We start from the raw sequence: 26074 nt of genomic DNA on the forward strand, positions 1-26074 counted from the left end.
CAGAAAGAACACATTCTTAACAAGCACTAAAAGGGGGAGGGGAAGAAAGAACAAAAGGAAAGGTCTGTGATAAGGTGGAAGGCAGGAGAGACTAGAGAGACAAAATGGATGATGGGCCGAATTGAAATGGTAATGCCAGGAGTTAGAAAAACATTAGTCAAGATAGGTGTTGAATGGCAGGATAATGACCAGCTGCCATTAGAAACAAGGAGATGTCTGTTCAGTCCACAAGTGTGACCCTATGCTTCCGGTCGCCTGTCACTTTAATTTTCTACTCCACTCCCACTCTGTCCTCTCCATCCTCAGTCTCCTACACTGTTCCAACGAAGCTCAACTCAAGCTCGAGGAACACCATCTCATCTTTCGTTTAGGCACTTTACAGCCTTCTGGATTCAACATCGAGTTCAACAATTTCAGAGTGTAACCGCTGCCAATCTTTGACTCCCTTTACCCCCTCTCCCGCCCCCACACCTGAGCCTGTTTCTTTTTTTCACCTTGTCCCTAATGGCAGCTGATCATTATCCCACCATTCACACCCTATCTTGACTAATGTTTTTCTAACCCTGGCATTACATTTCAATTTGGTCCATCATCCCTTTTGTCTCTCTAATCTCTCCTGCCTTCCACCCTATCACAGACCTTCCCTTTTGTTCTTTCTTCCCCTCCCCCTTTCAGTGCTTGTTAAGAAACTGTTCTTTCCGAACACTCTCCAGTTCTGATGAAGGGTTGTCAACCCGAAACTTTAACTCTGCTTTCTCTCCACAGATGCTGCCTGACTCGTTGAGATTTCCAGTATTTTCTGTTTTTATCTCAGACATATTGCTGGGTTCGATCTTGAAGAAAAGTGAATGTTGGATTTCGCTGTGACTTCTGCAAAGTTATGGGGGCAGTGATCGTACACCATGTCGTCCTATGGAGACGACTTGAAAGGCGACGGCTGCAGAGACAGCGTAGGACAAGTGTGAATCCTCCCTGGAGGAGACACCTCAGATGGCGGGGCAGGAGACTGTAGAGACGCAGGCTTTACCATGCGCATTACTCTTATCTTGAGATGTCCGAGGAGCACTGCTTAAGAAGGCTGAGGTCCCTCAAGGTGGCGGTCACAGAGCTTTTCAACCTTCTGCAGACATACCTGCCGGATGACATCGGCACCAGGACCTCGCTGTCAGTGGCAGTGAAAGTGATGGCAGCACTCAGCTCCTATGGTACCGTCTCCTTCCGGTCTTGTATGTGCAATATATGCAACATCTCGCAGTTTGCAGTACATTGCTGTATTTGCCAGGTTACCGACGCTCTCTACAGCAAACAAAAACACTAGATCAAGTTCAGCATGTCCAGGGAAGACATGGATGAGTGCATCCATGGCTTTGCCATGATAGCGGCCTTCCCCAGGGTTCAGGGAGCCATCGATTGCACTCATCTGGCATTGCGGGCCCAGCCTCACCTGGCCAGCCTCGTCATCTGGCCATCTGCTGAAGACATCGCGCCTCACCCTTGAGGCCTCCTTGCATACAAATGCAACACAAGATTGTGACAAATGGAACAAATTTTTATTGACACAAAACAACATACTGTGCTGTAAAGGACGCCATCATCCACAGTAAGCAATAAATGAAACTTGTCCCCTTGAAACATTATCACCCACATGCGCATGCAACTATTCACATTACTTCATCATGGAACAAGGAGAGCATCACTGGACAGCATCACACAATTCTTTATTGGATCATCCAAATTTGCTGATGACACTAAACTGGGTGGCGGTGTGAGCTGTGAGGAGGACGCTAAGAGGCTGCAGGGTGACTTGGACAGGTTAGGCGAGTGGGCAAATACATAGCAGATGCAGTATAATGTGGATAAATGTGAGGTTATCCACTTTGGGGGCAGATTAGGAAAAGGGGAGGTGCAACGAGACCTGGGTGTCATGGTTCATCAGTCATTGAAAGTGGGCATGCAGGTACAGCATGCGGTGAAGAAGGCAAATGGTATGTTGGCCTTCATAGCTAGGGGATTTGAATACAGGAGCAGGGAGGTCTTACTGCAGTTGTACAGGGCCTTAGTGAGGCCTCACCTGGAATATTGTGTTCAGTTTTGGTCTCCTAATCTGAGGAAGGACATTCTTGCTATTGAGGGAGTGCAGCGAAGGTTCACCAGACTGATTCCAGGCATGGCTGGACTGTCATATGAGGAGAAACTGGGTCAACTGGGCCTTTATACACTGGAGTTTAGAAGGATGAGAGGGGATCTCATAGAAACATATAGGATTCTGACGGGACTGGACAGGTTCGATGTGGGAAGAATATTCCCGATGTTGGGGAAGTCCAGAACCAGACGACATAGTCTTAGGTTAAGGGGTAAGCCATTTAGGACTGAGATGAGGAGAAACTTCTTCACTCAGAGGGTTGTTAACCTATGGAATTCCCTGCCGCAGAGAGTTGTTGATGCCAGTTCATTGGATATATTCAAGAGGGAGTTAGATATGGCCCTTACGGCTAAGGGGATCAAGGGGTATGGAGAGAAAGCATGAAAGGGGTACTGAGGGAATGATCAGCCATGATCTTATTGAATGGCGGTGCAGGCTTGAAGGGCCGAATAGCCTATTCCTGCACCTATTTTCTATGTTTCTATGTTTCTAAATCCAACTTTGACATTACTTCACATTAGAGCAAGGTGACCATTTCTGGCCACTAGCGCACACATCTTTACTGGCTCTTTCTCAGTGCTTTCCCATCTCTTCCTTCTCTCCCCTCCCAGGCCTACTGCTCCTCCTTAATGGGGTGTCAGTGCCTGCAGCAAGGCTCGTAGAAGGTCGCTGTGTTGGCGCCACTGCCATAGCTGATGGCCTAGCCGCACGTTTCGCACCACCTCGGTCCCTGGAAAGGCTGGCTGCGGACTGCAGCACTCTGTGGTGGATGGGTTGCAGAGAGCGGCAGGGGAAAGGGCGGAATGGTGTCGTCCTGAGAGAGGACATCACATTCCAACAGGCCCGCCACACTTCTACTCCCCCGGGGCAGAGCTGTAGCATCTGCAGCTTTCTCGCTGAGCACAGATTGCTGCTGTGCTTCACCAACATTAGTTCCCCGTGCAACTGATGGGGCCCCAGACACGATGGCAGCAGTCAGTGCCTGCATGGATTCAAGTTGGCTCTGCATCAGGGCAGACTGCGACTGCAGCACACCACGGAGCTGATTGATGCCACCACGCACTGACAACATGACAGTCTGCAGGTCTAACATAGCGTCGGCCTGGTGCTCAATGGCTACTGCCACATCAGCCAGAGCCCGTGGCACCATGTCTGGGACCCCATGGTCAGTTGAAGCATCCAACATCCATTGATATCTATCAAGGATCGGTTCGATGAGACACAAATGCAATAGTTGAGGGCGGCCTCCATCACACTCAAAGCAAGTGCATCGACACTCTCGGGGACGCTTGACAAAACACCCAGCAGATCACTGCATCTGCATTGACTGGCAAGATCTTCGAAGTGGGCCTCATCATCAGAGTGTTGCTGAGCATCACTCAGGCACGGACTCACTCTCCAGGGAGCTGTCACCCTGATCTCCCCTCCCCCGTGGCATTGCTGCAGGTCACTGGGTCCCAGAGCATCAACCACCTGCATCTCCCCGACCACGCCTTCCGACAAAAAGCTGCTGGCCCTACTCCGTGAGGACGCTAGATCCTCTGTCATGTCCAGAGAGGTGTCCTCCGCCTCTTCGTCCTCTCCACCGTCACCCGCAGTGGAAGGCTGACATGCAGGACCTGGCCGTCTGAGGCATTATCTGAAAGCACAAAGCCAGAGAAGAGTGGTTAGCTGCAGGGGAGGGTGCCAGGAACTGTAAACACATTTGAGAATGCCAGTCTCATGGAAAGAGCTGAAGGATTGTGGTGTCAGGCTTAAGTGTCCTGGCGGAGGCTGCAAAGGAACTCAACATACCGTCACTGTCCCCAGAGGGGGGAAGCCTCACCCACTGCCATGGCACCAACTTGAACGGCCATCAGGGCCGAGACGCGTTCCTCGAACAGAGTCAGGTCCTGCGGGTCAGAGTCCACTCCTCCGGTCCGTATCTGCACCCTGCGGTTGTGGTCGAGCTTGTTCTGTGAGATTAAAGAGAACGTCGGAGTTGGAGCCCTTCTATCATTGTGTCCCAAGTGCCTTACATAGCTTAGTACATGTAACTGTATGAGAGTCTTCACAGTTCGATGTAACTTCCATGTGCTGCGTGGCAATGCTTGACTTCAGGAGCCAGGACCTAACAGTAACATGGAGACTACCGTCTTTGAGACGCATATAAAGACTGAGGAGTCACCAATATCAGGGATGGATCTGCAGAACCGAGTAGCAAGGTTAACAGCACAGTTCAAGCTTTACAGTGGGTGAGGCTTCAAATGGGAACCTTCTGTTATGTCTTCAGATGCTCTAATAATGATTCCACGAGACAGTGCTGTGCTTGAACTGTAGTGACCTTAATCCATTTAATGTAACTCACGAGTGAGGATCACACATGGTGGCCTGCCTTTTATACTAGGCCTGGCACACCTGTACAGATAATCTACAAGTTGCGGTGCCCTCTTGTAGCACACCTTATAATAGTACAAGCAGTAACCATGTAGGATACATGACATCACTCTCCCCCAAGTCTTTAGTGCAAATCGCCTTTGCATTGACTGTGCTCTGGGCTTAGCTCTATCTGGTTGACCCTTGGAGGATCGTTTCCATCTTGGATGAGTAGGTGGTGTTTCGTTGGCAGTAGGGTTGCTGGTGGTTTCTGTTTGTGTGTCCATGACCGCTCCATTCTCTCCCCACCCTCCCCCTGCCCCTCCCACCACATACAGATTGTTCCATTGGCTCATTACATTCATATACATTCAAGTCCAAACAAAAATTAGCACTTACAGTATTGCATTCGTGGTACCGTGGTGAGGTAAGTACATTTGAATGGTGAGGTACATGCTTGGAATATACTCGGAATTGGTGCTGGGGTCAGCACCGGTGCGTGAGGACAAATTATTGCCAGAACTGCTGGATGGTGTCTAGGCAGTCTGGTGGCGGCGCGATGCCCAGTGCTGGCAGTGGGAACCCGGTTGGCTCAAGTTGCCTGCTCTCGGGGTTTTTGCCATTGCTTCTAACATCAGGCAGGTTCACAGATGCCTGTGACCTCCCTGTCCTCTCCTTGCGCCCCAGGTCACTGCTGCTCCCTGAGGGGCAGTCGTCTAGCAGTGCACAGGGAACTGCTGACTCGCTTGCCTGTGCGTTATTTGGTTTGGGATCCTGACTGGTCCCAGTCCCATTTGGGAGACCCGTTGCGGGTGCCCCTTTGTTCCCAGGTGTAGCCTTGGTGGCGATAGGGTCTGGTGCCTGCACCTTAGCGCAGTTTGCTCTTTCAGGCTCGTGGCGGTTGGTGCCATCAGGTGCCTGAAAGGTGGAGCCGATCGGGGGCAGGGTATCAATACCGTTGCCATTGCCCTCCTGAGATCGCTTGCTCTGCAGCTTGTATATATTCGCTGCTTGTGGCCACACTCAGTAGTGCATCATTCTGGTCCCAGGGATGCAGGCTACAGCATTGGGTAGCTCGCTGGACCTGTGTGCTCCCGATGGATGTTTGCCCGCTGCATTGACTGTATGCAGTTGAAATTCTACATCGCACGTTTCATTACTTATTGTACATAACCTGTAGCTCCGATCGCAATCGCGCGACTTTATCTTGCTTAATGCATGTACACAACTCCGATCATCAATTACACATTTTACATGATCGCAATCGTGTGGCTTTTCCTTGCTTATTGCATGTATACAACTCTGATCATCAATTATACATTTTACATCTAACTCACAGTTGCTGTTACATTGATTGAGAGTGTGGAACTGTCCCTTTAAGCGTGGTGAGTTGCAGGCCTCCTTTAAGAGAGTCATGCTATCTTTACCCCAATCCTCTTCTTTGCTTGGTGCCACGTGTTGCTCCATCAGCGCTGCACCTCATGGTCCAGCCGCCGCCACATTTTTCTTCAGTGCCTCACCTCGTGGTTTGGGAGCCATCTTTTTTTTATCCACGATGTTGACTGCTGTGATCCCCTTCTCCCTGGATTCCTCCACCGAAGCTGGGAAGTCACCTCTGGGTCCGATTCTTCCTCCGGAGTTCTGCCACTGGAGCCTGGAAGGTGTGTTCAGGTCATCTCAGCTGGATCATCTTCACGCAGTCGTGCTGAGTGGTCTGTGCCTCGGGTGCTGTGCTGGTCTGCTCTCTGGTGCCGGATCCAACCTCAGGTGGAGGTTTGCTTTGCCTCTGAGCGCGGGGGACGTCGATCGCTGGAAGGATGAAATCTTCCCAGCTCCAATGGATCTTCTCCATCCACCTTCTTCCGAGTAGCGTTGGTCCATCACCTGCAACAATCCATAGGGGTAACTTATGCACCGTGCGATCATGGAGTACCTTTACATCCGCACTACCAACAACTGGGATAAGTTCATTGGTGTAGGTGCGCAGCTTTGCCTGAACCGGGACCAACTTGGCTCATTCAGCCTGATTGAGAGGCGATGGGACAAAGACTTCTTGATTCATTACTGACTGGCTCACCCCCGTGGCTACTTCCATGAAGACTGGCACGCCATTTATCTCGACTTCCATCCTCAACGGAGAACATTCGGTGGTGCAGGTAAACATGCTATATACCTCATCATGGGGCTGAGCTGCCTCTCTGCCTATCACTTCATAATTCACGCTGCATTCATGGCCATCTGCAGACTCTTCATCAACACAGTGAGTCATATTTCTCTTACACATTCGCTGGAGGTGGCCCATTGTGCTACAGCCTTTGCATAAATAGTCTTTAAAATGGCACTGGTGAGTCCTGTGATTCCCTCCGCAATGCCAGCATGGTGCTACTCGATTAGCCCCCCTCGGCGAACTCTGAGTCAAGGGACTCGGGGGCCTGTTCTCTCTCCCCTGAGAAGATTCATGTTCTACAGTCCAGCCTCTAAAAGGCGCCGCTCTGTGCACAGTACTTGCCGGGTTTGATCCTGAGGGTGAGTCATCCGCCTAGAGCTACAGGTCAAGGTCATGAATGCATGGCTCACGGAGATGGCCTTCTGCAGTGTGACTGTGGTATCCGCAGATAGTCGTTTATGAAGAAGGCCTTCATTCTGATTCCGACGACAATGATATCCCGCAGCGCTTCGTTGAGGTGGTTGCTGAAATCACATGGTGCCGCCAACCTCCTGAGGTCTGCAGCATATTTCGCGATCTCCTGGCCTTCGCGCTGTCGGTGTGTATAAAACCAGTGTCTGCTTGTGAGGATGTTCTCTTTGGGCTCGAGTTGTTCTTGGATCAGCGTTACAAGCTCCTCTTATGTCTTGGTCATTGTCTTCGTTAGTGCCAGCAAGTCCCTGACGAGGGCATAGATGGTGGGCCCACAACTGGTTAGCAGAATAGCTCTGCGCTTATCAGCCAGTGTGGCCGGATTGTCACCTGCCAGGTTGTTTGCTGTGAAGAAATGGTCGAGCCTCTTCATAAAGGCTTACAAATCATCACCATCGGCGAACTGCTGCAACGTACCAAAGTTAGCCACTATCGCGTGAAGGTCCGTAATCTCGTCGCCAATTGCTCTAATAATGACTCTACGAGACAGTGTTGTGCTTGAACTGTAGTGATCTTAGTCCATTTAATGTAACTCCAGAGTGAGGATCATACATAGTGGCCTGCCTTTTATATTAGGCCTGGCACACCTGTACAGGTAACCTACATGTCTCCCACTGCGGTGCCCTCGGGTGGCACATCTTGTAATACTACAAGCAATAACCATGTAGGATACATGACACCTTCCATCTGGCCTCACCCGATAGAGCATGGATTCCCAAATACTACATTGAGAGAGTGCACAGTGAGATCAGAGCTTAGCATCTTGACTGTTCAAATGTAAGAAACTCACCCTCACCAGCCGAATCATGTCCTTCCACTTTTGTCATCATCATAGGCAGTCCCTCGGAATTGAGGAAGACTTGCTTCCACTCTAAAAATGAGTTCTTAGGTAGATGAACAGTCCAATACGAGAGTCACAGTCCCTGTCACAGGTGGGACAGATAGTCATTGTGGGAAAGGGTGGGTGGGACTGGTTTGCTGCACGCTCTTTCCGCTGCCTGCGCTTGATTTCTGCAAGCTCTTGGCGCATTCATTGGCTGCCGTGACCACCGTGTCAATCGCAGAAACCTCTTGTGCAATTTGCCTTCATAGACCTCCATAGGTAGCTGGCGCCTCTCCATGGCATCAAGGAGTGTATCCAGGGCAGTGTCCAAGAACCGATGGGCACGCTGAGGAGCTGCTGCTGCTGGGTCTGCAATGCTCACTTCTGAGTGAGTGCATAGTTAAGTGTTGAGCCGGACAATTAAACCAGGTGGCACCACTATCTCTGCGGCTCAGCTCCAAATGATGCCTAACTCCTGGATGTTGAGCCCATGCTTAACGGTCCACTTAGCGCAGTGTAGCGCATCCAGGTAAGTGTGCTATGCAATGATTTTACACTGCTATCAATTCTTTAGACGTCAACGCTGAATTTCGCATTTGGGGAGTGCGCCTGAAGCGAGGCATTAAAATTTTCTCTCATGCTGTGACACCGCATCAAAAATGGCGGTACCAAATTTCGACCCCTATGTCTTTCTTTCAATTCCCTACGTTTGAACAGGGCTTGGACCATAGCTTGAATTACACTGCTTTTCTGATTAAATTTGCTGCCCCCGAAATTCAGTGGGGCCATTTATACCAGTGTTGCCGCTCTTGCGACTGCTGGTGCTGTACCTTGCCACAATTTGCATGCCCAACTCATTTGGGAACGTCTTCTGGTGCTTCATTAGAGCAAATTCTGTGTAACCTGGGAGTACTGTATTGTGCTGGAGGAGTTTGGAAGCAAAGTGACTATTGGAACCACAGACGTGTATTGCAAGGAAGCACCCCGAGGATGAGAGGGCTGTCCTATGAGGAGAGATTGAGTAAATTGGGCTAATACTCTTTGGAGTTTAGAAGAATGAGAGGTGATCTCATTGAAAAATATAAGATTGTGAGAGAGATTGATGGGGTAGATGCTGAGAGGTTGTTTCCCCTGGCTGGGGAGTCTAGAACTAGGGGACATAGTCCCAGGATAAAGGTTGGCCATTTAAGACTGAGATGAGGAGGAATTTCTTCACTCAGAGGGTTGTGAATCTATGGAATTTTCTACCTGAAAGGGCTGCGGATGCTGAGTCGCTGAGTATATTCAAGGCTGAGATAAATAGATTTTGGACTTCAGGTAGATCAAACAATTGTGGAAATCGGGCAGGAAAGCGGAGTTGAGGTCGAAGATCAGCCATGATCTTATTGAATGGCGGAGCAAGCTCCTGCTCCTAATTCTTATGTTCATATGTAACAAGAAGGGATCGACATTTTTCAAGGGCAGCCAACAAACCCTCCTGAATGAGATTCAGCTTAGGAGATAAAGATTGCTGAGTGGCAAGCTGGTATGACAACCAGATATAATTGATATACAGTGTTCATTTAGTGCATATGCATGTTATCAGGGGAAAAGGCACATCTAAAATAATTCAGAAGAACTCCAAGAATGCAAGCGGTAATTAGGTAATAAATAGAAATACATACAAATAGAGTAAATTCAGAATCTATATATGGTAAAAAGCCAAGAATCCACTTTAATAATTCAAAGGCATATGCAACATGTAGCTGTAAATAATTAATCTAATAAAAAGTTAATTGATTGAGTATTTAATTAGTTGGATTGATTCCTGATTATTTTGGTAGTGAAGGGATGCTGACTCAGGAAGGAAAATGATGAAAACAGGAGCGACTGGGTCCCAAAATAGGATCTGAGTCACACGGTGAGTTGTTGGCATTTTTGAACCAGTCTAAAACATTTACTTCACTGTTTCTGAGTATATCTTTCATAAACTTTACAATTCTTTCAGCAGCCAAGAAATTGCTGCTTTTAGGAGAAAATTATGATTAAAAAATGTAAAGTTAACGGGCCCAAAATTGAAGAACTTACCGCCGACTGCCGCCGACATTCCTCTGCTCGAAACGGCCAGTGCCTCTTTTGATGTGATCTGAAGCGGGCGGGAGGGGAGAGCCGCCGGGAAGCGCCCGCCGACGTCAGCGGACGGCCGATGCGAGTAAGTAGATTCCCGCCCGCCGAAATACCATATTCATGCAGGCAGGAGTCGGCTGGATTGCTGCGTGGAGGCTGTTCTGTCCTCAATGGTATGTGTGAAGATGGGGGACATTTTTAAAATGTATTTCTTTACAGGGACTTACCTGGATGGGGTCCCCTGAAAGTCGTCAGATGTTTTTTTTAAATGCGTTTTATTTTTAGGTATTCGACCCTCTATGAGCCCGACTCCATCCTCGGCGGCACTTGGGCGGCAAGCGCATTTGCCGCCGAGATTGGGAGCTCCTGCCGACTCCCGCCCAGAATGGCAGCACAAGTCGCTGCTTTGCCACTCGCCGCCCTTCGAGGGACCTGGGTGATGAAAACCACGCCCAAAGAACCGTCAGGGTCCTCAGCGGCCATCGCCGGTCCTTTGGACGGCACGTGGGTGGGTGGGGGCCTTCACCAAATTCGGGCCCATGGTTTTGTAGTTAGCTGTAGAGTTACAGGAGGCGAATTTAACCTAATCCGCCCATCGGGACACTAACTAAATCACGTGCAATGCTAGTTTTACACTGAATGAGGTCACTGGAGAGTAATATTGGGCAGGGTGTAAGACTGGTGATCCACCTGATCCTGTGGGCGCCTGCCCGACAAGCTAAGTTAAAATTATCTTCAAAAGATCACTAAGTTTCTTAGCAATACGCAATATTATCAAATCTACTGTCAATGATGTGAAACAAAGGCATTTTATTCCTTTGAAATAAGCTTACTCTTTAGAAGCTTATAGCAAAAGCTTTATTGTAAAAACAAAATCACCTACACTTGTTTACATGCCGTTGCTGTACTAACCCGTGGTAATATAGCCACTAGTTTCCTAAACACAGATAAAGGGGAGACATATTCCCACCTGGAATCTTAGATATCAGACATGTTAAATAATTACTGGTTGTTGCTCCTCTCCCCAAGGAAATATCCTCCACCCCACAAGCTCTGGCCCTGGTTTTATACAGTTGCCATATTAATCCTCCTCCTCACACTCACGGAAGATGTCAAATGATAATATATCTGATAGATTAATTCCGTCACATAATTTGTGTTGAAAGTTGCCATATCACAGGAGTTGTACTAAAATAGGTAGTAGGATATTATTAGCCATGATTTATTGTGTAAACTTACAGTGATGGACATAAATTCACAAAGAAGCTATGAATATAAATATAAATCCTATCCCATTTTATGATCCATCTGTTCATGCTGTGAGTGAAACAGATAACTGGCACATAGCTCTCCTACAAGGTGTTTGCACACTACAGTATTCCAATACTAACTCAACATTATATTTGTGACAGGCTGGTGACAGGAACATGGACAAAGTTTTTTCTTAAAATGCTGTATTGAACTGCGTTTGACAATGCATAAATAAAATCTTGCAAGCATGGTGTATCCAATGTAGGAGTTGTTGTGAAGTCCATCATTATTTTCCCAAGAATTTATGTTGCAGAATAATTAAAAAAATGTGATCGAAGTAGGATGGGTTGGTGCGCTGTCCCTTTTCCTCTGGGACACGAGTTTCTTTCCAGCCCAGAATCGTGGGATGAAAATATTGTCTCTGTCAAATACAAAGCTCCTATATGAAATTAGTTCAACTATTCTGCAACTCAGTTCCAAATGGAGATAGGTCTACTCAATTGGTAACCTCAGCTTTGTGACTGAAATTTAAAGTTGAAAAAATAACTCTGTTATGATACACAGTGCACTCCTTAAGTTGGGGCTAAGACATGTTGTTGATCAGATCAGATAAGGTTGCATCTGACTATACCCTGCTTAATGCTGCCTCTGGGTGAAAATGTGCCATTCCTTAGCAAATGATATCCTTCACATTGAGTATAACAAATCCACCAAAAAGTACTTTTTTTTTTAAGTTGCCCTATATGACACCTAGCAAGCTGTTCGAAAAATTATTACAAAAATACAGCCATGTTGGATGTCACAAATGTGACCAGACAGACTTTGGCTTAAAATTCCTTTCCAAGACAATACAACCTCTTTCGGCATACAGAGCATGCAAATACTCCAACACAGTTTCTAAAAGAAATTATACACAGTTGATCCAGTTTTTCCACGAACAATTGCATCCTGTCAGCTGTTTTAAAATCAACCATTTCCTGAAGGAGCCTGACTGGGATGCTATTGACCTCACAATGGGCTAGATTTTCCATTGTTTTGGCATGCCCATTTAACGTCCATTTTAATGCTGAAATGAGGTGTAACGCCCATATATTGCCCATTTAGCCACAAAATGGAAAAACACTTATCGCAGAGCATTACTTTTGGCATGTACGTAACGCCGGGAAAAAATAATACCGCCCGCCCACTTTCTTTGGGCGGAATCATCAGAGTGGACAAAACCAACACCCATAATATCGCCCAGCGTTACTTTCGGTACGTAATTAACGCCAAGATTCAATAATATCGACCGCCCACTTTTTTTTGTCATAAAGATCACATTTGCCGAAACTAACGGCCAGTATATCGCCAAGCGTCACTTTCACCACCTCGCACACATCTCGCCCACAATATCATTCGCCCAAAATACTGCTCTGAAAAAGTTGAACTGTTCTGAACTAATCACAGCGCTGTGGACACCATTTTTCAAATCGCCGGTCGCTTCATTGAAAAGGCTGAGGGGGAGTTTGGATTGACTCTGGAGTTCTTCTCAGGTGAAGTGACCATCTGAACAGACAATTTTTCAGACTGTGGATGATTGGGTTTTACTGTAGGTGTCTTTTAGTGCTGAAATTTATTGCTTGTGAACAATTGGCATTATACTTTTATTGGAATGGGGCCAGCCATTTCTCAGCCTGTATCGATTACAACGCAGAGGGTAACTAAAGAAAGGGTAGGGCCTATTAGGGACCATGAGGGTATCTTTTTGTGTGGAGGCAGAAGATGTTTGTAGGGTGCTTAACAAATACTTTGCATCTATTTTCGAAAGGAAAGGGGTAATGCAGATACTGCTATCGAGGAGGAGTGTGATATTCTGGATGAAATAAATATAGTGAGAGAGGAAGTATTAAGGGGTTTAGCAGCTTTGAAAGTAGATAAGTCCCCAGGCCTGGATGAAATTCATCCCAGGCTGTAGAGCCAAGTAAAAGAGGAAATAGCAGAGGCCTTGACCATCATTTTTCAGTCCTCTTTGGAACTGGGCATGGTGCTGGAGGATAGAAGACTGTTAATGTAGTACGTTTGTTTAAGAAGGGAAAGAGAGATAGGCCGAGTAATTACAGGCCTGTCAGCCTAACCTCAGTAGTGGGAAAATTATTGGAAAAAATCCTGAAAGACAGGATAAATCTGCATTTGGAAAGGCAAGGATTAATTAGGGACAGTCAGCACGGATTTGTTAAGGGAAGATCATGTTTGACTAACCTGATTGAATTTTTTGAGGAGGTAACCAAGAGGGTTGATGAGGGTAGTGCGTACGATGTAGTATATATGGACTTTAGCAAGGCTTTTGATAAGGTCTCACATGGTAGACTGGTCATGAAGATTAAAGCCCATGGGATACAGGGCAAAGTGGCAAGTTGGATCCAAAATTGGCTTGGAGGTAGGAAGCAAAGGGTAATGATTGATGGATGTTTTTGTGACTGGAAGGATGTTTCCAGTAGGGTTCCGCAGGGCTCAGTATTGGGTCCCTTGCTTTTTGTGGTATAAATCAACGATTTAGATTTGAATATAGGGAGTATAATTAAGAAGATTGCAAACAACACTAAAATTGGCTGTATGGTTGATAATGAAGAGGAAAGTCATGGGCTGCAGCAGGATATCAATCTACTGGTCAGGTGGGCAGAGCAATGGCAAATGGAATTTAATTCAGAGAAGTGTGAGGTGATACATTTTGGAAGGGCTAATAAGGAAAGGGTATACACATTAAGCGGTAGGCCACTTAATAGTGTAGATGAACAAAAGGATCTTGGAGTGCGTGTCCACAGATCCATGAAAGTAGCAGACCAGGTAGATAAGGTCGTTAAGCAGGCATACGGAATGCTTGCCTTTATTGGCTGAGGCATAGAATATAAGAGCAGGGAGGTTATGCTTAAATTGTATAATACTTTGGTTAGGCCACACCTGGAGTACTGCGTGCAGTTCTGGTCGCCGTATTATAGAAGGACGTGATTGCACTAGAGAGGGTACAGAGGAGATTTACTAGGCTGCTGCCTGGAATGGAGAATCTTAGTTATGAGGACAGATTGGATAGGCTGGGTTTGTTCTCATTGGAACAGAGGAGGTTGAGAGGAGACCTCATCGAGGTGTACAAAATATTGAGGGACCTGACCTTAGTGGATAGTAAAGGTCTATTTCCATTGGTGGAGGGGTCTATTACAAGGGGGCATAGTTTTAAGGTGGTTAGTGGAAGGTTTAGAGGGAATTTGAGGGGGGGGCTTCTTTACGCAGAGGGTTGTGGGAATCTGGAACTCGCTGCCTGGAAGAGTGGTGGATGCAGAAACCCTCACCACTTTTAAGAGATGGTTGGATGGGCACTTAAAGTGCAGTAACCTGCAAGGTTACAGATTAGATTGGTAATTGGGATTAGATTGGATGACCCTTTTGTTGGACGGCACAGATATAATGGTAAGTACTGCAGGGAATAGAATACGGCCAGGGTGATCTCCTGGACTAATCTCAATCGCCTTGATGGGTCGGAGAGGAATTTTCCCAGATTTTTTTTCCCTAAATTGGCCTGGGTTTTTATCTGGTTTTTGCCTCTCCCAGGAGATCACATGGCTCCGGTTGGGGTGGTGTGTAGAATGTTTTCAGTATAAGGGGTGTCGCAGTTGTGTGAGGCAGACTGGTTGGGCTGGGTGCTCTTTGCCTTTCTGTCATTGTTCATAGGTTTATATGTAACCTTTAGGGCTTCTAACCAAGGGCCGTGCGGCTCTTTATCGGCCGGTGCGGACACGATGGGCCGAAATGGCCTCCTTCTGCGCTGTAAATTTCTATGTTTCTATATCTATGTTTCTAGATGTTGCAGAGTGCAAATGGCACAACGTCTAATGCACAGCATTATGTGCCCAATCTAAGATGTGCCAGATTGAGGAGGAGGTCCAGACCATACACACCCCGCACTTAAAGAGAAGCGGTCTAACCTCGACTTATCCGAGAACACCTGCCTTCGGAGACTGCGCTTCCACAAAGTGGTGATCAGTGAAATATGCCAGCTCATCAGAGCAGATCTTCAGCCTGCCAGCATCTTCAGGACATCAATGTCCATCGAGGTCAAGGTCACCGCGGCACTATCATTCTACCCGTCCGGTTCCTTTCGGGCCTCCGCGGTCGACATTTCCCCTCTGTCTCACCATGCCACACATTGCTGCATTAGACAGGTCATGGAGGTGCTGTGTGCGCGTAGGATGGACTTTATCAGCTTCCCTATGACCACGGAGGCTTAGACTGACAGGGCTGGAGCATTCTACCGCATTGCTAAGTTCCCCAAGGTGCAGGGAGCTATATAGTGTACTCACATCGCCATGCGGGCACCTTCTCAGGACCTAGAGGTTTTTCGCAACAGAAAAGGATTTCACTCCCTGAAGGTCCAACTAGTTGTCAACCACAACCAGATAATTATGGCACTGAATGCCAAATGTCCGACAGCTTCGATGAGGCTCACATCCTGCGTGAGAGCGCTGTCTCTGACATCTTTACCAGTCAGCCACAAGGACAATGCTGGATGCTTGGTGACAAACGATATGGCCTAGCCACCTGGTTGATGACCCCCCCTGCGTGACACCCACATCGAGGCCGAGAAGCGATACAACGAGAGCCAAAGAGCCACACGCAATGTGGTCCAGAAAACATTTAGTGTGCTTAAGCAGCGCTTTAGATGCCTGGAGCACTCAGGAGGGAAGCTACAATACAACCCTGAGCAAGTAGCTCAATTCGTGGTCATGTGCTCCAATCTGCACAACCTGGCTATCAGAAGGGAACAAAATTGCCAGAAGGGACTGATGGTCCACCTCAGGAGAGAGAGGAAGAGGAGGAGGGGTTGGACGCTGACCTCGGGCCAGACAATCAGGCTGACTATGCAACCATGCCACGCCCCCCCTCCAGACCGCAGGAAAGGCCCCGTGGTGGCTACATAGCTGCAAGACTCTTACGTCAGGAGCTCATAAATGAGCAATTTGCCTGAAAGAATGTTGCTGTTATTGACAAAGCTGACACACTGCTGTGTGTGTGCAGCTCAGACATCAATGGTGGGCATCACCTTGGTGCCAGTTAAAGTTCAAGTTGATTCAAATTAAGTGTAATTATACCCTATCATGTTAAGGAATCATCAGTGTGTAACGGTCCAGCTATCTGAGACAATGCGCAACAACATTATGTTGAATAAAAAACATTTAATATGACCATTGGTCTGAAATCGTAAGTATCACAGGCAAAAACACCCCACCCCCACTCCACTTTTTCGACCATTGACATCAATCAAATGGTCAACATGTCCAGCAACATAGAACACAAATGCAAACCAGGAGGGTGGCCCCCTCCCCCCATACATTACAACAAATTTCATACACCTAGATGGAGATATAACAAAGCTATCACCTGCGGACATGCACCTCACTTTCCTTCCCCCCTCCCCTTGTTCTCCCCATCTCTACCCCTTCCCCTCCTCGCTCCATGCCGCCTGACCGAGGAGCTCCTCAGGCGGTGCCTCATTGGGGCGGATGAAGGCAGAGCCGGTGGTTGCACGGGTTCGGGAGCGAAGGGTACCGAGGTGGGAACATTCTCGGATCCCGAAGCAGGATCTTGCTCCTGCCTCTCATCTATCGTTGGCACTGGGGGTGCGGAACCTAGGGGTGGAGAGCCACGCTCCGGGACCACTGGGAGACCTGTGACATGAGTGTTCCTGGCTATCGCCTTCAGGGCCTCCACCATCCGCGGAACGTACTCCATCATGGTGCCGGAGATGCTGGCCAGCTGTCGGGATATGCCCCCCAATGCATTGAGGATCTGGTCACCTATGTCTACAGTTCTCCTGGACAACTTTACCATCTCTCCACTCTCATCTGGCGCTCGTGGACCAGACCTGCCGTGTCCATGAAACCTCCGCGGGGTCGATGCCGTCCTGGGGACAAATGGGGTGCATTGTGGTGAGGTGCTTGGGCTCGGTACCTCCAGAGTGGAGGCGGGAATGGCCGGAGGAGCACAAGATGGCCTTGGGGTGGAATGCCTTCTGGCGCCTGGCGATGCAGACTCCTCAAAGTCCGTGCTCTCGTCCATGGAGCACAGCCCAGCTGATTGACGGGCGAGAATCGGATCTCCTCAGCACTAGATGTAGTAGGATCGCCCCGCGCCCTCACCTTCTGGCCTCTGTGGTCTTGCCTTGGGACACGCTGCTGGCTGAGCTGCAAAACACAAATGTGGTTATTAGAGGAGAAGGGGATGCTAGGGTCAAAAGGTGAGTCCAGCACTACACACAGCATATGCACGACAAAAGTACCACTGCTATCAAAATCATCAAAGACATCACATTTCATGATTATCAACACATTCTGCATTGCAATGATTCTCATGAGGCCAGCATTATTTATAGGACAATTTTAGAAACCATATATGATTGGTCGGATATGAGTGGGTATGGCATCAATTGACTTTAGATCATGCAATGGTGTATTCTTTACTCACGTGGCATCTCTTCAGGTTCTGCAGCTGCCTGCGTGGCCATCTAGGGGTTGCCTCTCCACTAGAGCGAGCACCCGCTCCTCCATGTCAGTGATGTCGCTGGTGACTGGTGGCCCCGCACCTGTTCGCCTCTGCTCGGACCTATTCGTCGAGCCCTTCTTCTGTAAAAGATAACAGGACAACATGGCATGAGATCATTGCATGATATCATTGCTGGGTACTGTCACAGACACTGATACAACACATAACCGACAGATGTAATCATGATTATTATGATAATTATCATTCTTTACCTAAAAACTTACACCGTGACCGCAGGCTTTGAGTACAACATTCCCGGTAAAAGTGAAAGACCTCGCATCTGATGATAGTCATGACTCTTACAAATCAAATTATATAAATACATAAGTACATGTAAATAAATGTAATACTTACTCTTGCTGATCCGACAAGGTCGTTCCATCGTTTGCGGCATTGGTTGAACTCACGCACCTCATTGGTCACCGACAAGACCACCTCTGCCATCTTGGCCCATATCTTCTGGTAGGCCTTTGGGGTGAGCTTCCCACGTCCTCCCTGTGTCAACTCACCCCAGCATGACTCGACCTCCTGCAGGAGGGAGACATTTGCCTCGTCCGGGAACCTCCTCGCTCTTTTGCGTCCTCCAATGTGTTCCTCTTCCAGCTCACTGTTGTCGCCAGCGTCAGTCTCCACAGTATGCTGTGTTGCCTCCTCCTCTCGCCATTATAAGCATCAAATTCGGGAAAATATCTGGCTGGTAACAGCTAAGTTTTTTTGCACAATTTGCTCTAAAGCTCGAAACTCTCCTCCTTCCTCCCAACGCAGCCACACCACACCCACACACGCTTTCACTCCCTCTCGGTTCCTTCTCTCTCTGTCTCCTCTTATGCGCACGTAATGATGATACTTGACCTCCTTGAATCGCGGGAATTGAGTGTTGCCATGCCATTGCTAAGGACAGCGACACTACGGCAGAAGGTCAGAGAGATTTAACGCGAATGCCCATTTCATATCACTCGCGGTAACACCCAATTTTTAAAATGCAGACTAAGGGATTTGAAAATGGGTGACAAGCCGGCGATCTGAAAACCCATTTTTACCGCCCACGCCGGAAATAATGCCCATTTTTGGGCAATCTGCACAAAAGTGTAAAATCTAGCCCATAGGGCTAGAGCCTTCACATTTTTTGCATGCTTAACGCCCACTTAACGCCCATTTTACCGCTGAAATGATGTACCATGCTCATATATCGGCCATTTTAGCACCAAATGGAAACAGACGGGCATTTTTAGGAAACTTATCGCCGAGCGTTACTTTCCCAATGTGCTTAAAGCCGCGAAAAAATATTATCGCCTGCCCACTTTTTTGGGGCAGAATCATCAGAATGGGCGAAATCAACGCCCATAATATCGCCCAGCGTTACTTTCTGCACGGAATTAATGCCAAGATTCAATATTAACACCCGTCCACTGTTTGTGGTCGTAAAGAAGATATTTACCCAAACTAGCAGCCATGGAGATTGCCCATCGTCATTTCACCACCTCGCACATATATCGCCCACAATATCGCTTGCACAAAAAAGCGGTGTGGCTGGCATTTGTTAAATCCCACTCTTACATGAGGAGCTGATATCTAAAAGGTTTGCCTGAAAGAGTGCTGATGTGAGTGACAACTACATGAGGAACTGATATCTGAAAGATTTGCCTGAAAGAGTGCTGATGTGAGTGACAACATTGACACACTGCTGTGTGTGTGCAGCTCAGACATCAATGGTGCCCATCACCTTGGTGCCAGTTAACATTTACTTTGATTGATGTTAAGTTGTATTTAACCCTTTCATGATAAGGAATCACCAGTGTGTAATGGTCCAGCTATCTGAGACAATGCGCTACAAGGTTATGTTCAATAACAAAAATTTTATACCAACATTGGTCTGAAATCATAAGTATCACAGCCAATAACACCCAACCCCCGCCCACATCCCACTTTTTCCAGCATTGACATAAATCACATGTTCAACATGTCAAGCAACATAGAATACAAAGGCAAAACAGGAGCGTGGTCCCCAGCCCCCATACATTGCAACAAATTGGATACACCCTGATGGAGATATAACACAGCCATCACCTGCGGACATGCACCTCATTTTCCTTCCCCCCTCCCCTTCTTCTCCCCACCTCTACCCCTTCCCTTCCTCGCTCCACGTCGCCTGACCGAGGAGCTCCTCGGGCGGTGCCTCATTAGGGGGGGATGAAGGCAGATGCGGTCATTGCACAGGTACGGGAGCGGAGGGTGCTGAGGGGGCAACATTCTCTGATGCAGAAGCAGGATCTTGGTCTTTGCTCTCATCTGTCATTTGCAGTGGTTGTGCGGAACTTAGGGGTGGAGTGCCGCGCTCGGGGACCACTGGGAGGCCTGTGGCAGCAGTGTTCTTGGCTATCGCATCCAGGGACTCCGCCATGCGCGGAATGTACTTGGTCATGGTGGCCAGGGATATGCCCCCCAATGCTTCGATGAGCTGGTCACTAATGTCTACAGTCCTCCTGGACAACTATACCATCACTCTGTTGTCATGTTGCACTCGTGGAACAGACCTTCCGTGTCCACGAGGCCTCCGCAGGGTCGGCGCCGTCCTGGGGACAAATGAGATGCCCTGTGAATAGGTGCTTGGGGCCGGTACCTCCAGAGTGGAGGCGGGAATGACCGGAGGACCACTAGATGGCCTTGGGGTGGAATGGCTTCTGGAGCATGGTGATGCAGGTTCTTCGAAGTTCGCGCTCTCATCCGTGGAGAACAGACCCAGCGGATTGACGGGCAAGAATCGGAGCTCCTCAGCACCAGATGTAGGATCGCCCAGTGAGTCTGGCCCCGCGGCCCCACCTTCTGGCCTCTGTGGTCTTGCCTGGGGCCACACTGCTGGCTGAGCTGCAAAACACAAATGAGGTTATTAGAGGAGAAGGAGGTGCTAGGGTGACAGTGAGTCCAGCGCTACACACAGCATATGCACAACAAAAGCACCACCGCTCTCAAAATCATCACAGACATCATATTTCATGACCATCAACACACTGTGCATTGCAATGATTTTCATTAGGCCAGCATTATTTCTATGGCACTTTTAGAAATCATCTATCATATATGATTGTTCGGGTATGAGTGGGTGTGGCACCTATAGACTTTACACGACGCAATGGTGTAATTTTACTCACGTGGCATCACTTCAGGGTCTGCAGATGCATCCGTGGCTGTCTGGGGGTGCTTCCCCATGAGTGCGAGCACTCGCGCCTTCATCTCTGTGATGTCACTGGGGACTGCTGGCCCTCCACCCGTTCGCCTCTGTATGGACCTCATCGTCGATAGCTTCTTCTGTAGAAGGTGACAGGACGACATGGCATGAGATAATTGCGTGATATCCTTGATAGGTACTGAGGTGAATGATCAGCCATGATCTTATTGAATGGTGGTGCAGGCTCGAAGGGTCGAATGGCCTACTCCTGCACCTATTTTCTATGTTTCTATGTTTCTATGGTACTGTCATAGACACTGATACAACACATAACCGACAGATGTAATCATGATTATTATGATTATTATCATTCTTTACCTAATGACGTACACCGTGACCGCATGCTTTGAGTTAAACATTCCCGGTAAAAGTGCAAGACCTCACATCTGTTGATAGTCACTCATGACTGTTATAAATCAAATTATATAAATACATAAGCACATGTAAATAAATGTAATACTTACTCTTGCGGATCCCATAAGGTCGTTCCATCGTTTGAGGCATTGGTTGCCCTCATGTGCCTCATTGGTCGCCGACGAGACCACCTTTGCTATCTTGGTCCATATCCTCTGGTAGGCCTTTGGGGTGGGCTTCCCACGCCCTCCCTGTGTCAAATCACCCCAGCATAACTCGACCTCCTACAGGAGGGAGGCATTTGCCTCATCCAAGAACCTCCTGGCTCTTTTGCGACCTCCAATGTGTTCCTCTCCCAGCTCACTGCTCTCTCCAGCGTCAGTCTCCACAGCGTGTTGTGATGCCTCCTCCTCTCTCTGCACTACAGGCCAAATTCTGTCAAATATGTGGCTAGTAGCACCTACTTTTTGTTTGCCTACTTGCTGTGAAGCTCTAAAGTCTCCCTCCTTCCTCCCAAAGCAGCCACACCACACCCAGTCACGTCTTCATTCCCTCTGAGCTCCCCCTCTCTCTGTCTCCTCTTCTGGTGACCCTTGACCTCCAGAATCGAGCGTTGCCATGCCATTGCTAAGGACGGCTACACTTTACGGCAGAAGGTCAAAAAAATTTAACGCTACTGCCCATTTTATATCGCTCATGGTAACGCCCATTTTCAAAAGTGCCGACTAGGTGGTTTGAGAATGGACGAGAAGCCGGCGATTCGAAAACCCTTTTTTACTGTCCACGCCAGAAATAACGCCCATTTCTGGGCGATAACCACAAAAGTGGAGGTTCTAGCCCATAGTCCCTAAAGAAAAAAAACAATGGCAGAATATATTGTTTGGGATTCCTTAGGTTTATGATTTAAGAATACGTGATACACAGAGGAAATCTTTGCCTTGCATCTATGAAAAATTTCTAACAACATGAAATGCTATGCAGTGTCATAGACTGTTTAGTCTTATATCAACTTAATAACCAGTTGGACAGCTGCACAGCAAAGATGCTGCATTGAACTGTGATATACGGAATTAATTCCTCATAGAGGACCCCAAAGTACAACCTGACAGATGAAACCTTCCTCGCAAACAGTGGACAACATCAGCCACCAGTGAACCGATCATGGTAAATGCTGCCACCTTCTCCATAGATGGAAGATTAAAGCATCCCCCATCATGCAACTGCGGAGCTCCTCATCAGACCCCGGAGCACATCATTGAGCACTGCACTCAGAGAAACGTCGCAGCCAACCTACACGATATCCACGCTGTTCCAGCGGAAGCTTTGGCCTGGATATCTGATTCACATATTGACGTTTGATTTGCTTTGCTGCTACCATACGAAAGAGGGACGTGAAGTGTATTGCTACAATGGCCTCAGATGTTGCGAACAGACCTTACATTTTGCCAAGTTTCTGCAGAAGTTGATTAGATGGCAGCAAATTAAGAAAATTAAAAAAGTGTGTGTTTTAATTTGCTGATTGCACTCTGAGTAATGACCAGTCAAATAATGCTGAGTCACATTCTGATATTCGGGCATCCTATGATTCATTCTATTGTTGCATTCACATTACATAAATAATACTTAGATTCTGACATCAGGCAAGCAGTTTGAAATGTGATTCAAAGTGTTATTGAAGATGTTAGAAAAAAAGCAGTAAATCTAGCCAAGGTCACAGCCTTCCAAAGTTCTTCAATAAAGATGCGCAAACATTTAATATATAATGTGAACAGGAGGTGTTGGGGACAAGGATTAGTTCAACCTAGTACAAGACATGCTATACAGATGTGATCTTGACACAGATGCACTGGGACCACTGTTCTTCAGCTAATGTGCATGGCTGTAGTGTGTCCTGTGACCTTGCACTATAATGTGAGGCAAGTACATTATAATAACTATTTACTACTCCCAGTAATCAGAGCATGATAGGCTTGGATTGCTGTGGGGTCAAGAGACAGATTATAGAATACCGATAGCTTTTAAAGGGCTGCTGTTATCCTTTCTTTCTTAAAACTGTTTTTGCAATGAAGGGAGAAAATGGCTTGAGGTAGAAAAGAGGGAGAACTACCCCATTGAATGCCACAGCTTTAGAATTCATGCAGAGAAGCCTGGCTGTTTTTTGAGGATAGTGCTATCCCTTTTTTTATTCACAGGATGTGGGCATCACTGACAAGGCTAGCATTTATTGCCAATTCCTAATTGCCCTTGCGAAGGTGGTGATGAGCCGTTTTCTTGAACCGCTGCAATCCATGTGGTGCGTGATACTCCCACAGAACCATGAGGGAGGGGAGTTCGAGGAGTTTGGCCCAGCGACAATGAAGCAATGGTGATATACTTCCAAGTCAGGATGGTGTATGACTTGGAAGAGAACTTGGAGGTGGTGGTGTTCTCATCTGCCTGATGCCCTTGTCCTTCTAGTGGCAGAGCTCATGGGTTTGGGAGGTGCTGTTGAAAAAGCCTTGTAAAGTCGCTGCAATGTATCTTGTAGATGATACACACTGTAGACACGGTAATTTGACCAAAATCAACGAATGTAAGCAAGACCAATGGGGGAAGATCAACGTGAACTGGTGAGAACCAATGGGCTCAAGTTTCAGATGTCCTTCCAGAACGACGCACTCCAAGAGGCCCGCCTATTTTTTCGAATTAAAAAAGTGCCTAAAACTTACCTCACGATTCTCCGAGTCCAGCAGGCCTGTTTCACAGGCAACGCAGCGCAACACAAGCAGCTGGGGGTGGAGCTACACCCCTGTGCCAAAAAGAGTGCAGATAGCTGCGTGCGTGCACAGTAGCTCCTGGCCCTCCCAGCACGTCCTGTCTCCGGGCGACCCTATCCCTGGCCGAAGGGACGTCGCCCCTATCCCGGGCCGAGTGGCCTGCCTGCCCTTACCTCCTCGGCAGCGGGGCTCGGGTTGGCCCTGCCGCTGAAGAGGTGTTTGGGCGGGCCCGACCAGCAGCTCTTCGGTGGCGGGCCCCACCCAAACTTCTCCTCGGTGGCGGGCCCTGCCCGAACACCTCTTCAGCAGCAGGGCCCGCCCGAGCAGCACCTCGTCGGCAGCAAGGCCAACCCGAGCACCTCGTCGGCAGCAAGGCCAACCCGAGCACCTTGTCGGCAGCAGGCCCCGCCCGAGCAGTACCTTGTCGGCAACAGGGCCTGTCCGACCAGCTCTTCAGCAGGCTGTTGGAGGGCTCCCAGTACTGCAGTAGGTGAGTAGAAACTTTTAATTTTTTATTTATTGATTGATTTTTTAATGTTTTTAATTTTTTTAAATTTTTTTGATTTATTGATTGATTTATTGATTTATTTATCATTTATTATTGATGATGGCTCTTTATTGGTAAAAGTGAAGTGTTTAATGCTTTGTAAAATCCCCTAACTTCCCTCTAACTTCCCTTCCCCCCCCATCTCTCGCCCCCTGCGCCTAATTTATAAAGTGTAGGCAAGGTTTTTCTGAGTGTACAAAAATCGACAATTACCCCGTTCTAAGTTAGTTTGGAGTAACTTTTCGCTGCCTAAACTTGCAATACAGGCGTAAGTGGCTGGTAACTGCCCCTTTTGAGAAAAAAAACTCTACTAAAACGAAACTATTCTAACTGACTAGAACTGGAGCAAACTAAATGCTGAGAATTGCGATTTCTAAGATATTCCATACTAAACTAGTTGCTCCAAAAAAATAGGAGCAACTCGAGCCGAAACTTGGGCCCAATATGTCTACATGCTGCGAGTATGTCTCGCCCCATTGGGGCAATCGTTGGAAAGAGATGAATTGGAATTAATGCTGGGAAAAGAAGTGGCCTTAAAAGCACATTTGATGCTTTTGGAATTATGGCTGGGAGCATCATATAGAAGATAAACGAGAAAACAGACCAGTAATATTAGCAATTCAGGTTGAAAAGAATTAAAAATTGCTCTGCAGAAAAATCCTTACTTTTACCCTTCCCTAAGTACAGCAGTGATGAAGCACATTGCTAAATATGAATGAGATATGAAAACGAGGGGGAAAGCAAGTTGGATGCGCAGAAGCTTCTGATTATATAAATAAAAAAGTTTAAGCAATGGTTTGTGGCAGAAGCACTTAAGGAAGTTGAAGAAGAATATGAGAAAATTATGGAATAGATATGAAACAGACTAGGCTGATGTGCTGGTGGGTTGGAAGAGTTGAGTGGAGTTTACAGATATGGATGGGTGTAATGAAAGTGTTACAATTATATTTTGTATTTGTAAGTTATTTACTTATTGAAAATCTCATAAAATATTATTTTAAGAAAAGCAATGAGAAAACCAACAAACATCCAGGAAGAGAATCAATAAACTATAATAAATGTTCAAATGGTTATTTTTCCCATTGGGGAATAACTTTGTTCATTTCAGTTTATGTTTCTCACAATACGATTAATTTTTGGGGGGTAAATTATATTTTTCTCCCCTTTGACCACTTTAGAATATTTTTTTGCCATGACCATGAATTGGCTGAGGGGACAGGAAGGCATCTTTAACGCCAGCCGCTGCCACTACTGCTGGTAATCACTCCGAGTACAGGTTGGTAGCACCATCCCCCGATGGACTGA

The 26074-nt window shown here is 47.4% G+C and overlaps 1 long non-coding RNA gene across 2 annotated transcripts; it reads right to left on the reverse strand.

Moving 5' to 3' along the window:
* Positions 1–16796: 16796 nt before the first annotated feature.
* On the reverse strand, positions 16797–22768 carry LOC139279843 (uncharacterized). 2 transcript variants are annotated; one of them, XR_011596534.1, is made up of 4 exons: positions 21577–22768; positions 21036–21192; positions 17809–17966; positions 16797–17528 (listed from the first exon to the last, which is right to left on the reverse strand). It is a non-coding gene; the product is annotated as an uncharacterized lncRNA (long non-coding RNA). The 2 variants fall into 2 exon arrangements; XR_011596533.1 differs by having other exon boundaries at positions 21036–22768.
* Between the last annotated feature and the right edge of the window lie 3306 nt (positions 22769–26074).

This window comes from Pristiophorus japonicus, chromosome 14 (genome assembly GCF_044704955.1).
Source record: "Pristiophorus japonicus isolate sPriJap1 chromosome 14, sPriJap1.hap1, whole genome shotgun sequence".
NCBI classification, from domain to species: Eukaryota; Metazoa; Chordata; class Chondrichthyes; family Pristiophoridae; genus Pristiophorus; species Pristiophorus japonicus.